This window comes from Giraffa tippelskirchi, chromosome 5, assembly GCF_054371585.1.
Source record: "Giraffa tippelskirchi isolate mGirTip1 chromosome 5, T2T-mGirTip1v1.2.pri, whole genome shotgun sequence".
NCBI lineage: Eukaryota > Metazoa > Chordata > Mammalia > Artiodactyla > Giraffidae > Giraffa > Giraffa tippelskirchi.
In genome coordinates, this window is record NC_137279.1 from 188,311,929 (window position 1) to 188,330,741 (window position 18,813).

At 52.9% G+C, this 18,813-nt stretch overlaps 1 protein-coding gene across 8 annotated transcripts in view; it reads left to right on the forward strand.

Moving 5' to 3' along the window:
• The window catches only part of SH3BP4 (SH3 domain binding protein 4), a 102,056-nt gene that overhangs the window by 40,276 nt on the left and 42,967 nt on the right, over positions 1–18,813 (forward strand). For 6 of the 8 annotated variants that reach the window (XR_014055248.1, XM_081495431.1, XM_081495436.1 and 3 more), the window contains exon 2: positions 3,663–3,737. The gene's annotated coding sequence lies outside the window, so the exon portion shown is untranslated. Of the gene's footprint in view, positions 1–3,662; positions 3,764–10,777; positions 10,887–13,673; positions 13,841–14,244; positions 14,356–18,813 lie in introns of those variants that run through there. The other 2 variants (XM_081495435.1, XM_081495434.1) reach the window with 2 other exon arrangements.

The following is an 18,813-nucleotide window of genomic DNA, read 5'->3' on the forward strand; positions in this document are numbered from 1 at the left end:
ATGGACTGTAGCCCACCAGGCTCCTCTATCCGTGGGATTCTCCAGGCAAGAATGCTCGAGTGGGTTGCCATTTCCTTCTTCAGGGGATCTTCCTGACCCAGGGATGGAACCTGAGTCTCTTACATCTCCTTCATTGACAGGTGAGTTCTTTTTACCACTAGTGCCACCCAGATGCCTGTGTGCATGGGACGGGGGGTATGATTTTAGCCATAACTTCAGGCACGGGGAGAGAATGGCTGAGTGTCTTGTTGGGACCTGTCCTGGGGCGAGACTTTAGGATGCAGCTCTGTCTTTGTTTGAATAGTTTCTCGTCTAAGTTTCTTGAGCCTCTAAGTTTACCCGCTGAGCTTTCCAGACGTTCTCAGGTAGGATAAGCCCTGTCGTCCCATCACCAGCCGGGATGGTAAGCTGTGGATGAAGCAGCTGCAGAGTGATGCACGTCAGTGACGTCAGTGGTGTCCTCACTGGACTGTGGTCGTGTTTGGAGGCTCCTGAAGACAACAGGGCCTTCTCAGCATTGCTTTATGACAGCTCTGTGGTTCTTAGAGATTCCCCCCGAACTTCGGCAGTAACAGCATTGATGTGTCTGGAAACAAACCACGAAATCAGGGCATCGGGCATCTTCTAGACTCCAGGGTTTCGGGCTAACTTGATCCATACACACTAAGTCCTGTGTTTTCTTTAAGGGGCTGTGGGGCCTGATGGGCCCCTGGCTTCTGGCGGCTCACTCCTTGGCTGAAGGACCACACCCCTCTCCTCTCATGTTAGCGGGTCCTTGTGCAGAAACCTGGGGCTTCCAGAGAGGTAGAGCCTGCAGCTAGGGAGGTGGGAAGGGGCTGATCCTGGTCACCTAATCCCCCTATCCTGGACCTCAGAGGCACGCCCGTTCACAGCCAGAGTCGTGAATGCCGAATGGGCAGAGGGCTCCGGGTGTCCACCTGTCCTGCCGCAGGTCTCTCTAGGAACCTGCCAGGGATCCCTGTGAGGGAACACAGCTTCAAGGGCCTGCTGGAGCGAGCAAGACAAAAGTCCAGTGGTTTCCTAGGCTCTTGCCCGAAAAACTGAGCAATCCAGCACTTAAAGCCGCATTGACTAAAGATGTTGTAAATGGACTGGGGGAGGGAACACAGTCCTCCCCTTCTCATAAAAGACTTGGTGGTGGTCTGCTCTGGTTGCGCGGAGCACACAGCTATTTTGCATCTGGAAGATGGGCTTTAGGGAGAGCCGTGACACGGATGTGGGAAGTAGAGGCCGTTGACCACTGGAGATGATCTTTGTGTGAGACTCGGTGGCCTTGCCAACCCCCAGCCCCTTCTCGCCCTTCCTGAAAGGCCTGCAGGTGGACCCATGCAGAGGTCAGAGGCTCAGCAGTGTGGGCATCTGGACAGGAGGGAGAGTAGAAAGTCCTGTCCCCCCAGCCTAGATGCCGGGGATGGGATGGTTTATAAAGCAAAGGAGACACCCAAGTTCTCAGACTGGTGCATGCATGCATGCTAAGTCACTTCAGTCATGTCCAACTCTTTGTGACCCCAGGGACTGTAGCCCACCAGGCTCCTCTGTCCATGGGATTCTCCAGGCAAGAATACCAGAGTGGGTTGCCATTTCCCTCCTCCAGAATCTTCCCAACCCAGGGATCGAACCCACATCTGCTGCATCTTGAGCATTGGCAGGCAGATTCTTTATCACTAGTGCCACCTGGGAAGCCCCTCATGCTGGTAAAAAAAAAAAAAAAGAAGAAGAACAAAAGAGATCTTCACACCATAGAACAAATTGGAAAGATGAGAGAAGTCTGGACAAGCACTGAAAGTGAAAGTGAAAGTCACTCAATCGTGTCTGACTCTTTGTGACCCCATGAACTATACAGTCCATGAAACTTTCCAGGCCAGAATACTGGGGTGGGTTGCCATTTCCCTCCTCCAGGGGATCTTCCCAACCCAGGGATTGAACCCAGGTCTCCCACATAGCAGGCGGATTCTTTACCAGCTCAGCCACAAGGGAAGCCCAAGAATACTGGAGTGGGTAGCCTATCCCTTCTCCAATAGATGTTCCTGACCCAGGAATCGAACCAGGGTCTCCTGCATTGCAGGAGGATTCTTTACTAACTGAGCTATCAGGGAACAAGCATTAAAATACCAAAAACCCACTTCTGAGAGGCCACCCCTGCACTGTTTCACTCCCCCCAGGCCTTTTCAGGACCTCTACTCCCTCTAAAGTGATGAGGTTCTCACCTGCCCTGTCTAGACGGTCTTTGGGGTCCCTCAAGCACCTCGATGACACCCTAAGGTCTGCAGATGCAGCCAGAATCCAGGTGATGGGTGGGTGGACAGCGGCCTCTGCATCCTGATCCCTGAATGTCCTACCCCACCCTGCATTTTCTCATCTTCTTGGGGTCTGAATCTTTTGTCATATTCAGATATATTTCCTCAAGTTGTTGCTGCCTTTTTGTAGCATTCGTTGATTTCACTGGGGTTTTTCCTTTTGCCTTAGGGTTTCCTACATGCTTTATGTGCTTAGGTCTGTCTCTACCTTAAGAGTTAAGTGTACACATGCTGGATTTTTCTTTCCTTCTGGTTGATTTCCTTCCACGCCTCCCAGCCTGTCCTCTCACTTTTCTGTGCATCTGGAATTCATTTCGCTGTGGAAGCCCCGGAGTAAAACAGTGCTGTGAAGACCAGCCAGCTGCCCCAACATCTCAGGATAATTCTTGCCCTCCTGTGAAGCTCCTTGTAATTGCATGTGGACTGATAACTTAGCTGAGGGTCTGTTCCAGGGGAGGACAGTGATTTAGGGAAGGTGCCCAGCATGAGATTTCCTCCCCCTGTTTCACAGTCTGGCCAGGTGCAGGGCTCCTGTAAAGCCCAGAGCAGCTCTGTTACTCCCGTCCAGAAGGTCAAGGTGTCATGGGATGGTGGTACCTTGGATCCCACCATCCCATCACCATCCTTGTTTAAGGAATCTGTTGCAGACGTGGGCTCCTTGGTTACTGTTAGTCACCATCTCCTAAGTGACCAGCAAGTGGGGAGGAAACCCCTCTGCTGGCAAGCCATCGGGGAATACATCTCTTGGGTTTAGCTGATAAGATTATTCTGTTGAGCCTGCACTGCCCATCTCTGCAGCAGAAGTGATAGCAGGTGATGGAAGACAATAAAGCCTTGAGAAGAAACAAGCCAAAAACGCCCTCGTGGCAGCTGGGCCAACTGTGGTGCAGTTTACCGGGGTGCACTCTTGGGGTCAGCCCCCTTGGAAGGGACCTGAGGTTGGGGGTGCAGAGGGAAGTCCTTGGAGACCTCACAGATGCCCCAACCCTGGACAGCCCTTTCCCACTTGTCCGGGTTGGGAGGGAGGTGGGGGGCATCCTTTTACACCAGAGTGGCTTCCCCAGTGGGGCCATGACCTGGTGGAGGAGGACCTCTTTCTGGGAGGGAGTTCTAGGAAGCCAGCCACGCACCTGGCAGCAGAATGGAAAGGGTTCCAGGGCCCAATTCCAGCATCCACTGCCACCTTCATCTTCCCAGGTGAATGCAGTGGTGAACATAACCTGCTCCAGATGTGGAAGAGCCTTGGAGGAAAGAGGTGGAAACGAGGTCTTCAGCTGCACAAGACTCTGTCTTCAGCTGCACAAGACTCCGGCCCTCAGTCTCGGTTCCCCTTTTGTCTTGCAGCGTCTTCCTTCTCTGGACAGAAGCCTGAGGCCTGGGACTGGTGCTCTGACGTCAGAGAGCTGGGGCCTGTGGCAGGTAAGCGACGCAGGCAGGGCGCCTGAGTGCCCGCCCCACCGGGCCTGCCCCGCGGAGGGGCGGTGTCACCCCCAGGATGGGGCGTGCCCCGAGTGCCTCCCCCCACCCCCGAGCTGCTCAGGAGGAAGAAGTCGCTTCCCCTTCCCAGCGACCCTGCAGCAGCATGCCTCAGCCCCCGCCCTGCCGCCTGCACAGCCCTGTCTTCACCTCCTTGTCACCTCTCCACGTGCCTGCAGGAGGTCAGAGGTCACCGGTGTGCCTGGCACGGGCGAGTTCCCAGAAGAGCTCTGGGTTTCTGTTTACCTCGGTGACTTCCCTCTGCGTCCACCGATGACACGTTCTCGCTCTGCCCAGAAACCAGCCGGGCAACTTGTCCGCCTCCCTGACAGCGGGGGGACGGAGCCCAGGTTGGCTGTCCTGTGTGTTGGCACAAAGGAGCTTTATTCTTAAAGCTGGTGAGGTTCCGAGCTTCCCGAACAATGGCCACCAGTGATGAGATGCGATGCCTTTGGCTCTGTGGCCCCGGGACAGGTGTGTCCTGGGAAGCGAGTGTGAGGTTGGCAGAAAACGTGAGCAGGAAGCTTTAGCCGCTGCTCAGGAGGAAGAAGTGAATTGGCAGAAAGAAGGGAGAGTAAATGGTGGCCAGGTAGAACGTTCTCAGATATTTTCTCTGCTTTATTCCCGTGGCCCGCAATAATAGTAGGAAAAACCGTCTATTGTAAAATCAGATGGGTCAGATTATCTACGTAACATGGTGCAGACTTCATGTTTAAAAACAAAGGAGACTTTCCTCTCGGGGTGAAAAGGATCAGATATAATGAAAAGGGGTCATTTGCAGACACAGGTTGAAGAGGGGGGTTGAGATGGAACAGCCCAGACCCTGCTCCCTTGCAGAGTCAAATGTTAGTCCCTCAGTCGTCAAATGTTAGTCACTCAGTCGTGTCCGACTCTGTGACCCCACGGACTGTAGCCCACCAGACTCCTCTGTCCCTGGAATGCTCCAGGCAAGAAAACAGGAGTGGGTTGCAATTCCCTTCTCCAGGGGATCTTCCCGACCCAGAGATTAAACCCAGAACTCCTGCATTGCAGGCAGATTCTTTACTGTCTGAGCCACCAGGGAAGCCAGGAAATCCTTGCAGGGTCCAGTTGAATAATAAAAGCCGTTCCGGATAAAGTGTCTGAATCAGTGCAGGTTATCCTTAAATCCTGTGTGTCTTCTGTTCACCTGGGGGCAGCTGATTGGATTTTGTTTCAGCTTTCACCTCCCCACCCCCCCACACCTTTTATATCTTATCTCTTTGTTTTCCAGTATCAGCCTGTGCTGTAGGATGAAAGAATGTTGGAGGACGTTTGCAGGTTATGACCCTGGGGCTTTTAATAGTGAGTGAGGAATTCAGGAGTGTTCTGGTCCCCACTGAGGTCTTAGGGACTTAAAATACCTCTGCCCAGGAAGCGGCTGTCAGCAAGCCTTTGCCCTGGAGGTTGCGATCTGTTTGGGTTTGCAGTGAAACCCAGTGAAAGGCATCCACATTCCTTACATTCTTTTGGACTGGCATTGGCCGGAAAGCTGGGGTTTCTGAACTCAAACAGCAAGCATGTGGCTTGGTTCTTCTCTGGAGATAACCCTGGTAGATAACAGGGATGGTGTGGCCGGGCTTCCTGCCCTGCGGCCCACCCCACTCAGGTTACCTTCTCTAGGTTTGAATTGAGGGCACAGCTTGGCCCGGGTGGACCCTTCTTGAGCAAAGAAGGAGGGCAATGGGGAGCTCTACCGAGGACCCCTCTTCGGCTCCAGCAGTTCCCTGGATGTCATTTATGTGCTTTGCTTTTTCTGGGACTGAGCCAGGGTACCCAGGGCAGCAGGACCTCTGGGAAGAGGAAGCAGGGTGGGTGGGCCTTGCCTACGGGGTCTCCATCCTATCATTAAGGGCTCGAAGAGGGGCTCACACCTCTCCTGGTCATGGAGATGGCAGACGGCCGTGGGGGGTTTAGGGAGTGGATGTGTGTCTCCCAGCATTTAAAGAGACCACCCACTGGCTATGGCCAGAATGGGATCCTCACATTTGGCCAATTTCTGTGGCTTTTTTCCCCTACAGAAACAAATGTAGTATTTTCTCTTGGCTTCTTAATGTTCAAGATCTGATTTGTCCTAAGTTCATTGTAAGAGGGAGCTTCAGAGGGGTTTTGTGAAAGCTTTAGTAGCTCAGTCGTGTCTGACTCTTTGCAACCCCATGGACTGTAGCCCACCGGGCTCCTCTGTCCACGGAATTCCCCAGGCAAGAATGCTGAAGTGGGTAGCCATCCCCTTCTCCAGGGGATGTTCCCGACCCAGGGATCCAGCCCAGGTCTCCCGCATTGCCGGCAGATTCTTTACTGTCTGAGCCACCGGGGAAGCCCTCAAGGGGTTTTACCGGTGCCTAATTTTGTGACTTGCATGTAGTTCCACCCTCGTGGAACTACATACACATTGGGCTTCTCAGGTGGCGCTAGTGGTAAAGAACCCGCCTGCCAATGCAGGAGACTTAAGAGACACTGGTTTGATCCTTAGGCTGAAGATCTCCTGGAGAAGGGCATGGCAACCCACTCTAGTATTCTTGCCTGGAGAATCCCATGGACAGAGGAGCCCGATGGGCTACAGTCCATGGGGTCGCACAGAGTCGGGCACAAATGAAGCGACTTAGTACTTCACTCTCTACTCACGTGGCGTCAGATTCTTTACCTGTTACTGATCTCCTGTTATCGCCACCAGGAATCATTTATTAAAGGGCCGGTGGATGCTGCTGTTCAAGGTGATGATGGAGCACGTAAGGGAGCAGGAATGATGCCTGATTCCAGTTCCCTTCACTTTAAGACTCGTGTGAAGGACCAGTGTAACTGGCAAATAGCAGAACTTGGCCCGACAGCTCCTTGGGGAATGTGCCAACCAAGGAGGGGCTCAGTGGGAGACCAGGGTCAAGGCCAGTTCCCACGATCCTGCCAATGGCCGTGGAGGCGGGAGCTGCAGCCTTGCTCACCCGCTGTCTGCATATTATGCCTCCTGCCGCCCAGGAACATGTTCTATCCATTTTACAGACAAGAAGTCAGGCTCAGAGAGTGCCTCATTCAAGTTCAGGTTCAGAGGGTTATTAATAAGCTTGTTTGTGTGTCCCAAGTCATCCTTCCTTACTGGGAGGACACGTGAGTATCCCCGCGTCCCCCTCTGGCCAGTAGAAATCAATTGTGAATCAAACAGGTTAAAGTTTTTCTCTTAAAACTGTAAATTTACTTAAAAATCAAGGCTACAGTTAGGAAGTGAGTTGGATGGTCTCAAAGACTGGTGCTGTCCAGCTGCGAGGACCCATCCACCCTCCCTGTAGGGAGCGCCTTGGCCAAGGTCTGGTCCACGTAGACACTCAGATTCTTGCTCTTCAGGCGTTACTTTTCAGACCATATCTCCAGATTTTCTTATTATGTGAGCTTGGGTTTTTGGATGTGGAATTTGCATAGTATTCAATTAACCATTTAAATGGATACAGTTCAGTTGACATTTAGTGCACAGTGTCGTGTGACCACCGCCTGTCTCTGGTCTCAGAACCTTTTCATCACCCCCAGAAGAAGATCTCTGCTCCCCCTCAGGGCCTACTCCTGTTGCCCCCTGCCCTCCTGCCCTCCTTAGGCAACCACTAAGGGGTTTACTCTTGAGGTTTAAATTGGACGCCAGCCTGTCAGTACTGATCCCGGTTTTCCGAGGTCCTCAGGACCAGCGCAGCCAAGGCCAGCATCCTTAACTGCAGACACCCAGGCCTCCAGGGCGGCCCCCTGGAGGTGAGGCCTCCACTCATCACAGTGGGTCAGCAGCTGGTCCACTGGAGGGACCTGGCTATACATCCCTTGAATGTGAAGCCGTGCTCGGCCTCTTTCGGAAGCTCTGCACGAGTGAGCCTCAGTCACATTGGGGCTGCCTCATTAAATTAAAAATATTTATTAAAAATAAATTTAATAAAGTTAAATTTTATATTAAATAAAAATTAAAAACCTCATATTGACTGTGAGGTCAGGTGCCACCAGAGTGAAGTCCAGGGAATCAGGCCGGTGAGAAACCTGAGTGCTTGGGCAGAGGTACTAAACTGAAAATAGTCTCTGTGGTCTTACAGGCTTTGTGTTTTAGTTTCATTCCCAGCCTGTGTTTTCACTCTTCTTAAAGCAGGCGTGTTATGAGGGCCGCTGAGACATTTTTAACATACTTGAGGCCATGGAGATAAAAGGTGAGTGGAAGAAAGATCCCGCAGTTGCTTATTTCCAGAGCCTTCCAGTCTCCTGCTGAAACCTGCATAGGCTACAAAGAACTTCCCGACCTAATCAGAAAACACCGAGTCCTCATCCCTGGCTGGAGTTTTCCCCTTTTGTTCATCTGTTATTTGAAGTTGACTGGCCAGCTGCAGTTCAGGAAGGACAGAGTGAATGTGTTTCATTTCTTGGGTCAGAAAAATGTCTGTTTGGAGTCAGAAAAATGTCTCTGCCGAAAACTTGCAGCTTTAGTCTTTTCCAGGCAGAGACAGATTTCAATAATGAGCACAAGCATTTTGCATGAACTAATTTCCTTGAAACTCAGTTTCCTCACCTGTAAAGACAGAGCCCGGGTCAGAAGTTTCTCAGATAAAAAGGAATCGAATAGGCACTCCTGCTCAAGAGAAACAGTGGGAGGGTTGTTGCAAACATCCGGAGGTCAAGCCCCCAAATCAGAGGTCAAGCCCCCAGATTGCAGAGGACCTGGGAACCAGGGTTGGAGAAATGAAACTGCTTTTCAGGAATCGCATGGCATGTTCCCCCATCACCCCGCCTCTGCCGCTCAGCCAGCGTGCAGAGGAATGGCCACCAGCCACAGTCCAGCAGTGCGTGAGCAGGACCTGCCCTGGGGTGCTTTTGCCTTTCTCAGCTCCCTGCTCTTGGAAGTGGGTTGGGCCCCGCTGACCCTTTGGAGCAGGTCCTCAATTGCTGGGTCCGGAGGCAGATGGTGGATTGGCTCATCTGCAGGTGGGGTCTGTTGCTGGTCCATCAGAGGGAGAGGACAGGGCCATGGGGTGTCCAGGCTGCAGGAGTGCCTGGACCAGGCAGTGAAGCGCCCAGCAAAGTGAGGAGGTGGTGAGCTTTCATTCTCCCCCGGGCCTTTATGCAAATGTAGCTCCCCTCCCTCCTTCCCTCTCTCTCTCCCTCCCATCTTCCTTGTTTCCTTCCCTCCCTCCCTCCCTCTTTCTGAGCTTGCCACCCCACCAGCTGGGTAAGCCGTTTAACCTCCCAGGGCCTCCCTTTGCTGGTGTCTGTATTGAGGGGCCCCCGAGCGTCAGTCACGTGGATTCTCTGAACATGTAACTGATGTGGCCACAGACACTAAACACCGTTTCTCAAGCCCTTTGCCCTGGCTTCTAGTGGACAGGACACCCCCCACCCCCAATTCCTGGGCAGCCCTAAACTTTGAGTTTCATAAACTTGATTCTCTTCTGCTTCATCATCGCCCGTAAATGCTTTTTACATTTGCTGTTTTTCTGTATGAGCATGGAGCCTCATCTCTGCCTTTGGTTTTTGATGAAATTAGTTGTGAAAAGCATTGATTGATGCTGTAGATGTGCTTGGGGTATCACCATGGTCTGAGCCTCGGCCCCTTGAACGTCATCTTTGTCAATAACAGGTGTGTCCCCATGGAACTTCTAGCAGCCCATTGAGAGGGTCCTTAAGATCCCAGCTTCACAGGCAAAACTTCACAGATATAGCTGGTCTTCTAAAGAGAAAGCCCACAGCCCCTGTCAGATTCCTCAAATGAGTTTTGCCTGACTTGGAAGAAGGCCTAAGGCGAGCTTGGAGATGAGGTGGCTAGAAGATAAGCTGGTGTTCGGTCAGATCAAGGGGCTGAAGTTCTGCTCTTGACCAAGAGCTCTCAGCACACACCCAGATGAAACTCTCCTTTCCTTTTCGCGCTAAGCCCCTTCAGTTGTGTCCAATTCTTTGTGACCCCTGACCCTGTGGACTGTAGCCCGCTGGGCTCCTCTGTTCATGCGATTCTCCAGGCAAGAACACTGGAGTAGGTTGCCATGCCCTCCTCCGGGGGTCTTCCCAACCCAGGGAACAAACCTGCATCTCTTCTGTCTCCTGCACTGGGAGGCAGGTTCTTTACCACTAGCGCCACCGGGAAGCCTTCTTTCCTTTATCTGGTGCTTATTTCTGTTGCTTTTCATTCAAATACCGATGATATTTGCTCTGTTGTAGAGTGGGAAGGACCTGGCTTATGAAAATCGCCTTTGGATTATAGCTGACCTGGGCTTGCTCTGCCCCACCCCTGAAAATCAGAGATGCTGTGCGGGTGTTTGATGGGAAGCCAGGGTCTGGGTCACCAGCAGGCCGTCCGTGGGTCGGTGGCTGGAAAGAGGGGGCCTTCCTGAACTTGTCAGGCTGCACGGTGCTCAGGTTTGAGGGGCGTGAGAAGAGGAATTCGGGAATGGGCTCTCAGGGGAAGGTGGGATTCTGATGCACAGTGTGTGTGGTCTGGGCCTGTTGTGGATTTGGCCGAGGAAGTTTCAGGGAGGAAGTGGTATTGCACAGTGCTTGAAGAGCTCTTCTGTAGGTTCATTTTATGTTGAAATTTTACAGAGTGTGTTACAGTTTGCAGAGCTCTTGGATTTGTTCTTGACCTTTTGACCTTCTCCAAGAGGTGATGTCAGGCCAGATGGGGCTCTGTGGCCTCTTATACTGATGAGGGAGGCGGTGCTCCGGAAGCCCAACAGTGATTAATGGGAGCTCAGAGGAGCCTCTGACCCCGACACCAGTACACAGCTCCCCACAGCAAAAAGACCTGGGACCGGATGGTAGGAGGCTGGGCAGGGTTCTCGAACTGTCCATCACCAGGATGCATGGCAGAGTCCAGGTGGGGCACGGGTGGATGTCCCTTCTAGCTGGGATCTCTACATTTCCAAAGGACGTAACATAACTTGGGAACCAGGCATCTGTATTTGTCGGGAGGCAGGTTGGCATGCGTCGTTAGGAAATAGTTTGCCCTCCCTGTGTTGCAGGAAAGAGCGGGGCCTGAGAGGATGGTCACATCCCAAGTCACGTCCTTGGGACGGCTGCCGGGTGTGGGATCTTGGCTTCTCGAAGGAAAGAAATCAAGAGTGAGCCATGGTAAAGAGGAAAAAGGTTTATCCAGGGAGATGCACACTCCATAGACAGAGGGTGGGCCATCTCAGAAGGTGAGGGGCATCCAAGGTATGGGGTTGTCGGTTTTTATTTGTTGTTGCTGTTTAGTTGCTAAGTTGTGTCCGACTCTTTGCGACCCCATGGACTGCAGCACTCCCAGCTTCCCTGTCCTTCACCGTCTCCCAGAGCTTGCTCACACCTATGTCCATTGAGTTGATGATGCCATTCAGCCATCTCATCCTCTGTTGCCCCCTTATACTCCTGTCTTCGGTCTTTCCCAGAATCAGGATCTTTTCCAATGAGTCTGCTCTTTGCATCAGGTGGCCAAATTATTGGAGCTTCAGCTTCAGCATCAGTCCATCCAGTGAATATTCCGGGTTGATTTCCTTTAGGATCGATGGGTTTGATCTCCTTGCTGTCCAAGGGACTCTCAAGGGGTGGTAATTTCATAGGCTAATGAGTGGGAGGAATATTCCAGCTGTTTTGGGGAAGGGGTGGGGATTTCCAGGAATTGAGCCACCCCACCTTTTTATGATTAAATTTATTTATTTTTAATTGAAGGATAATCGCTCTACAGTGTTGTGACAGTTCCTGCCATACATCAGCGTGAGGCAGCCACGGGTATACATATGCCCCCTCCCCCTGGAACCTCCCTCCCGCCTCCCTCTCCATCCCACCCCTCTTGGTTGTTCTGGAGCCCTAGTTTGGGTCCCTGAGTCACACAGCCAATTTCCGTTGGCAATCTGTTTTGCATATGGTAATGTATTTGTTTCCATGTTACTGTCTCTGTACATCCCACCCTCTCCTCCCTCCCCAATCCCCCACATGTCCACAAGTCTGTTCTCTGTCTGTATCTCCGTTGCTGCCCTTCAGATAGGCTCATCACTATTCCTCAACATAGTTCTGAAGTCCTAGCTATGGCAGTCAGAGAAAAAAAAGAAAAAGAATCCATATTGGAAAAGAAGTAAGACTCTCATCTGTTTCCAGATGACTTGATACTATACATGAGTGGGTTGCCCTTTCCTTCTCCAGATACTATACTTAGAAAACCCTAAGATACTATCAGAAAATTACTAGAGCTAATCGGTGAATTTGGCAAAGTTACAGGATACAAAATCAATACACAGAAATCACTTGCATTCCTATACACTAACAATGAAAAATCAGAAAGAGAAATTCAGGAATCCATCCCATTTATCATTGCAAGAAAAAGAAGAAAATGCCTAGGAATAAACCTACCTAAGGAGACAAAAGAGCTGTATGCAGAAAACTATAAGACATGGATGAAAGACATCAAAGACGACTCCCCCACCTTCTGACCTCTTGTGGTCAGCCTTGGAGCTCTCCTGCGCCTGTGGGTGGGGGTGTGTCCCTTAGGCTGCTGGTGTGCTACAGTGAGTGTACATGAGGCTTGAGGTCTAGTGGAGGTCCACTTGTCTGCTGCCTTGGACCTAGTTGGTTCTATCAGTTTATGTTGTGTCCTTGGACTATGTCATTGTCCTAAACCCTGCCGGCTTCCTGTCTTATTTGGGATGCTCAGTTTCTGTAGGAAGCCTTCAGGGTACCACTCATGAGTGAGCCCCCGTGGACGGGCTCCTGTGTGCTGACTTCCCTCGTATCCTTTCTGCACCTGCTGGGAGGTCAGCCTGAGGGTTCATCTAAAACCACTGCATTGGGGGGCTCCCTTGCCTCTAGTAGAAAGACCACTCTGGAGAGGAGGTCAGGGGAGATCGGGGTGGTCGCTCCCTGGATCCCCAGTACCTGCCTCCCCTTCCCTTCCTTCCTACTGTGATTACTCCAGGGTCTTCCTACACTCACTGCCCCCCACTCCCCCATCTCACTGTCATTCAGTTCAGTTCAGTCACTCAGTCGTTTGCGACCCCATGGACTGCAGCAGGCCAGGCTTCCCTGTCCATCACCAACACCCAGAGTTTACTCAAACTCATGTCCATTGAGTTGGTGATGCCATCCAACCATCTCATCCTCTGTCGTCCCCTTCTCCTCCTGCCTTCAATCTTTCCCAGCATCAGGGTCTTTTCCAGTAAGTCAGTACTTAGCATCAGGTGGCCAAAGTATTGGAGTTTCAGCTTCAGCATCAGTCCTTCCAATGAATATTCAGGACTGATTTCCTTTAGGATGGGCTGTCATGGTTCCCTTACTAAAGTCCACTCAAATGATGCTAATCTGAGTGACGGCTTAGCCTGTCCCCACACATTGAGAACACCAAGGCGGGGCCCAGGAACCTGCATTTCAACCCAACTGACCCAGGTAGTCACTGATGTACTCAGCTTCTTTGGATTCAGATCCCAGACTGACCACTCTTGTCCTGTCTGCACCTGTGGGAGCGTCCATCCGCCCATCTGAGGGAGCAGATGTGTACTGAATCCTCCCTGACATCCAGATCTGCAACTTACGCAGAGCTTCTTATAGGCTGGGCTTCCCTGGTGGCTCAGCTGCTAAAGACACCACCTGCAATGTGGGAGACCTGGGTTTGATCCCTGGGTTGGGAAGATCCCCTGAAGAAGGGAAAGGCTACCCACTCCAGTATTCTGACCTGGAGAATTCCATGGACTGTATAGTCCATGGGGTCGCAGAGAGTTGGACATGACTGAGCGACTTTCACTTCACTTTCCTTTCTTATAGGCCAGATGTGGGGGGCGGGGACAGGAAGGGAGGGCCAGAGCCTGTGGGCTTTGGGGAGGATGAATGGCCACCCCCCGGGGGGAGGGCTCACACCCGAGCACTTGGCTCCCTTTCGGTGACTGCACTCAGGTGGTTGATGCTGAAGCTGAAGCTCCAATACTTGGGCCACCTGATGTGAAGAGTCAACTCACTGGAAAAGACCCTAATGCTGGGGAAGATTGAGGCCTGGAGGAGAAGGGGGCAGCAGAGGATGAGATGGCTGGATGGCATCACCGACTCGATGGCCATGAGTTTGGGTAAACTCTGGGAGTTAGTGATGGACAGGGAGGCCTGGCGTGCTGCAGTCCATGGGGTCGCAAAAGGTCAGACAGGACCAAGCGACTGAACAACAACACAGGAGGCATCCCGCGTCCGTCTCCCGCGAGGGGAGGATTTTGACCTCCAGTTGGGTGGGGAGCAGACAGAGCCCCTGCAGCTCTGGCTCCAGCCGCTGATCCTGTCCTGGGCTGGACGAGTTGGGGGACCTGAGAAGACAGTCCTCTCTGCCGGGTACCTGCTCTTCTTGTGAGAGACCCAAAGCAGAGAACAGGTGGCAGGTGGTGGGAGTGGGCATGGCCTCACCCTCTCCGTCTCTCCCTGCTTTGTTCCTACCAATGATGCTATTGCTTCCTTCCTTTCTCTTTTGTTTTTCCTTTTCCAGTGCTGCTGGGCATGTTCAGAAAACCTCATAAGGGCTACCTGCTGCTTCAAGGGTATCATACCTGACATTTCTGGGGTTTGATAAAGGAGAGATCAACTAGAAATCTCTGGCGTACGTAGCATCTTTATGAGAAACAAAGTATATTCTCTTTCATTTTTAATGATTTTTAACTGTGATACAGAAACCTTCCAGAAAACAAACCAGCAGGCTGGAGGCAGCTGGGACTGCAGGGTGCTCAGAACCACAGGTCTCATGCCAAGATGCCACCCAGGGCTGCTGGCTCAGATTTCCACCTGACCAGTGTCCCCACAAAGGCAGGAGCCCGTCCAGGGATGGCGGTGTTGGTCTGTGTTGCCACAAGCCTCCAGCGCCACCCCTCCGTCTCGTGGCCCTGCCCGTGGTCTCAGAGGGGCTGAGACCGAAGGAGACGGTGGAGAAGGAGGGTGCCAGGCAGAGGGGGCAGGAATAGCAGCAAATGGTCCACATGATATCCCCGGGATAGGATGAAGGTTTGGGGTCCACACAGATGCTGTGGACAAGTTGGTTCCCCACATCTCTTTCATTCCTTCTACTGACCGAACCCGCTCTGAAGGTTTAAATTAGTTGGTAAAGCCTGTAGCCCGGCGCCTGGCCCAGGGTAAAGGGCGTTATCTTCCTAGTTAGGATTCAAACGATTTCTGTTTTTCTAGGGTCAGGGCGGACTCGTACCTGAGAAATTGAGTAGGGGGCCCAGATCGCAGGCAGTATATTGAGGTGATGCATGGGAAACTCCCAAAAGAAGGAACAGGAGGGGATGGATGTGGAGGGGAGCCCGTCAGAGAGCAGGTGCGTCCGGAGAAGGACCGGGAGGCTGCGGTCTCAGGACCGAGGGGGCCGAATCCGCTGTGCCCCTGCCTTTGTAAATCAGGTTTTCTTGGAGCCCAGCCACACCCGCTCATTGTCTGTGGCCGTGTCTGCCATTCAGGGCGGAGCTGAATGGTTCGAGTGGAGGCCACATGGCCCACGGAGTCTGCGGTCTTCCCCACCTGGCCCTTTCCAGCAGGGGTGTCACCAGGGGGCATCTGGCGGCGTCTGGAGACGCTTCTGTCATCACAGCTGAGGCTGTGGGGGGCTCCTGGCATCCAGTGGGTAGAGGTGGGCATGCCGCTGGCCATCCTGTGATGCTCTTGGACGGGCTCCATGGCGAAAAATGATCCCACCCCAAATGTCGGTAGGGCCAAGGTTGAGAAACACTGCCGTCCAGAAAAGCATTTCTGTTTCAACTCCAGAAGTGACTGGCTGGGGGGAGGTGTGTGGTACCCTCTGCTAGGATAGGGATGCAGGAGAAGGGGCAGTGGGCTCAGGTAGGGGGGAAGACCCAGCCGTCTGCCCTGCACTGGCCATCCTGAGGGCGTGGGCAGGTACTGCAGAGACAGGGCTTCAGGCATCGGCAGAGACTAGGCGGTCCCGTCCCCACCCTGTCCCCAGGGTGGCCCGGCAGTGGCCAGTCCCTCCCACCCCCCAAGGAGAATGCCCCTAGTGACCAAGCAGAAGGGCAAGGATGGGCTCTGGGGACAGTGGACACTCTAAGGGCCGGCAGAGGAGGAGAAACCATGGAAGCAACGGGGAGGACCAGCCACGGAGGTGCGGGAGGAAACCTACAGGACAGGCCTCGCAGGGGGGCTCAGAGCAGGGAGAGCCATCACCCTGCGAGGCCATGGACCGGTCAGCGGTTCGAAAAGCCCCTCGGGGAGACGCATGTGGGCAAACACCCTCGGGACCTGGCACTCCGGTGGCCTCATCAACTCCAATGAGAACAGGGCGTCCAGGCCTTGGGGCTGGAGCGGCTTCGGGGGCAGTGAGGGGCAACCAGGGAGGGTGTTTGTGAGCAGAAAGGAGCTGGCACCAGCCAGCCAGGAGCCCTGGGCTCGAGCCAGCGGCTGGTGCCTTGAGCAAGGGGGCCCGGAGCTGCCCGGGGCTCCGGTCCAAGCCCAGGCCTGGCACGACAGGGCACAAAGCCCTCCCGTGGACCAGGAGCAGGAGGAAGGATTGGGGCGGGGCAGCAAGGCGTAGGTGCTGCTGAGAATCCTCTAGACATCTGGGTACGAGCGCTGACCAGACAAAGCAGAGGATGGGAATGACCGAGGCGGTGCCCCTTCTGCCCGTGGGTGATTCTTTTCTCCTCCCGATGCTTTTTCTGACCTTCTGTATAAAATAATCATCCTCGGGTACTTTCTCGTTGGAGGAGAAAGGGAAGTTCCTCCCCGACTGCCCTCTGGCTCCAGGTCACACTGTCTCCCCCTACCCAGGCCAAGCTCTTGCGTCACACTCGGAACTGAAAGGAAATTAGCCGATTATCAAAAGGCCAGGAGCCTGGCTTCCAAGGCCTCTGGGACACTCAGTCTCCCCGCAGGAAAGCTGCTGGGTCGGTTGGGTTCCGTTTCATCTCTGCCTGGTACAGACAGGTAGCAGACGCTCTGCGGACAAACAGGATGGTTTCACACCAGGCTTGGTAGTGTGTGTGTGTGTGTGTGTGTGTGTGTGTGTGTGTGTTAGTGGCTCAGTTGTGTCCGACTCTCTGCGATCCCATGGACTGTAGCCCGCCAGGCTCCTCTGTTCATGGGATTCTCCAGGCAAGAATACTGGAATGGGTTGCCATTTCCTTCTCCAGGGGATCTTCCTGACCCAGGATGAAACCCTAGTCTCCTGCATTGCAGGCAGATTCTTTACCATCTGAGCCACTAGGGAAGCCCCTGCTAATGTATGCACTGATTAAAAAAAAAAAAGAAACCAAAAACAAAACACAGAGCAGACTTTTGGACTGTCCTGTCAGCTCTGCCCCAGCAGCGCAGCTCGAGGATCCTGCCCTGGTCTCCAGGAGCCAGGCTTCTGTCGGCCCAGTGGGCAGCAGGGGGCAGCTGCTGGTGGTCTTGCAATTGTCTAGAAAGCGGCTTCTCCAGCTCAGCCATCCTTGTGTTGAGCTCACACCAGCCTCATGAAGCAGGCCCTGCAGCCGCCCAGCTGGGATCCTTGGACCAGAGACCTGGCTTCTCTGCACCTCGGTTTTCCCAACCGTTCGATGAGGGGAATAATGGGTGGCTGTCACATGTAAAACAGAAGCACTGAGAATGATAATGCCTGACGCGCACCCAACAAATGCCCTCTGGGCAGTGGGGTGAGGGGTGACAGGCAAGTTTTTACAGATTGACAGCGATTTGTGGCAACCCTGCCTCGAACAAATCTCTTGGTGTCCTTTTTCCAGCAACAGTTCCTCAGTTTGTGTCTCTCTGTCACATTTTGGTAATGCTTTATTTCTTTCTTTATATTACTTTTTAAAATAAATATTTAAATATTTCAAATAATAGCTACTATATTTGTTCTAAGGGTCTGTGATTCATGATCTTTGATGTGACCTTGGCAAAAAGACAGTTCAGGGAAGGCTCAGGTGATGGTTAGCATTTTGTAGCAATAAAATTTTTCTTTTAAATTAAGACATGCCCTTTTTTTTTTGACAATACTATCATATACTCACTTAGGTGTGATCCCTGGTTTGGGAAGGTCCCCTGGAGAAGGGGATGGCAGTCCACTCCAGTGTTCTTGCCTGGAGAATCTCATGGACAGAGGACCCTGGCGGACTGCAGTCCATGGGGTCGCAAAGAGTTGCACACGACTAAGTGACTTCACTTTCACTTTCCAGCACATTACGGCTCCACCTCAGATCATCAGGCATTAGAGTCTCACAAGAAGCAAGCCACCTAGACCCCTCGCACACGCGGTTCACAAGAGGGTTCGAGGTCCTATGAGAATCTAACGTGGCCACTGATCTGACAGGAGGCAGCGCTCAGGCGGTAATGCGAGTGATGGGGGTTGGTTATAAATACAGGTGAAGCTTTGCTCGCTTGCCCGCTGCTCACCAGCTGTGCAGCCTGGTTCCTAACAGGCCACGGACCAGACCGGTACCAGTTTGGGGGTTGGGGGTACCCTGATTCATGTGACTTACTTCATTGTTTTTTAAGTTTCTTTTTTTTTTTTAATAATTTTATTTATTTATTCTGTCTGTGCTGGGTCTTCTTTGCTGCGTGTGCTTCTCTCTAGCTGCAGCAGGCAGGAGCTACTCTCTAGCTGCGGTGCATGGGTTTCACATCGTGGTGGCTTCATGGGCCCTCGGATGCTCGGGCTTCAGTGGTTCCGGTTCCCGGGCCCCAGAGCACAGGCTCCAGAGTTGTGGCTCACGGGCTTAGTTGCCCTGCTGCCTGTACGATCTTCCTGGATCAGGGATTGAACCCACACCTCCTGCATCGGCAGGTGGATTCTATACCACTGAGCCATCAGGGAAGCCCGCTTCACTCTGTCCTGATGTCAGCTTTATTGCGGTGGTCTAGCACTGAACCTGCATGTCTCAGGGGTCTGCCTGTACTTTCTCAACGCTGCATAACAAGTGACCATAAGCGTCCGGGCTTAGAACAGAAGTGGGTTCTCTCGAGCCTGGAGGCTGCAGGTCTGAGATGAGACGTCTACAGGGCCAGGTGTCCCCTGAGGACTCCTCCTTGTAGCTCTGGACATTCACCCACCATCTCCATGCCCAGCGGC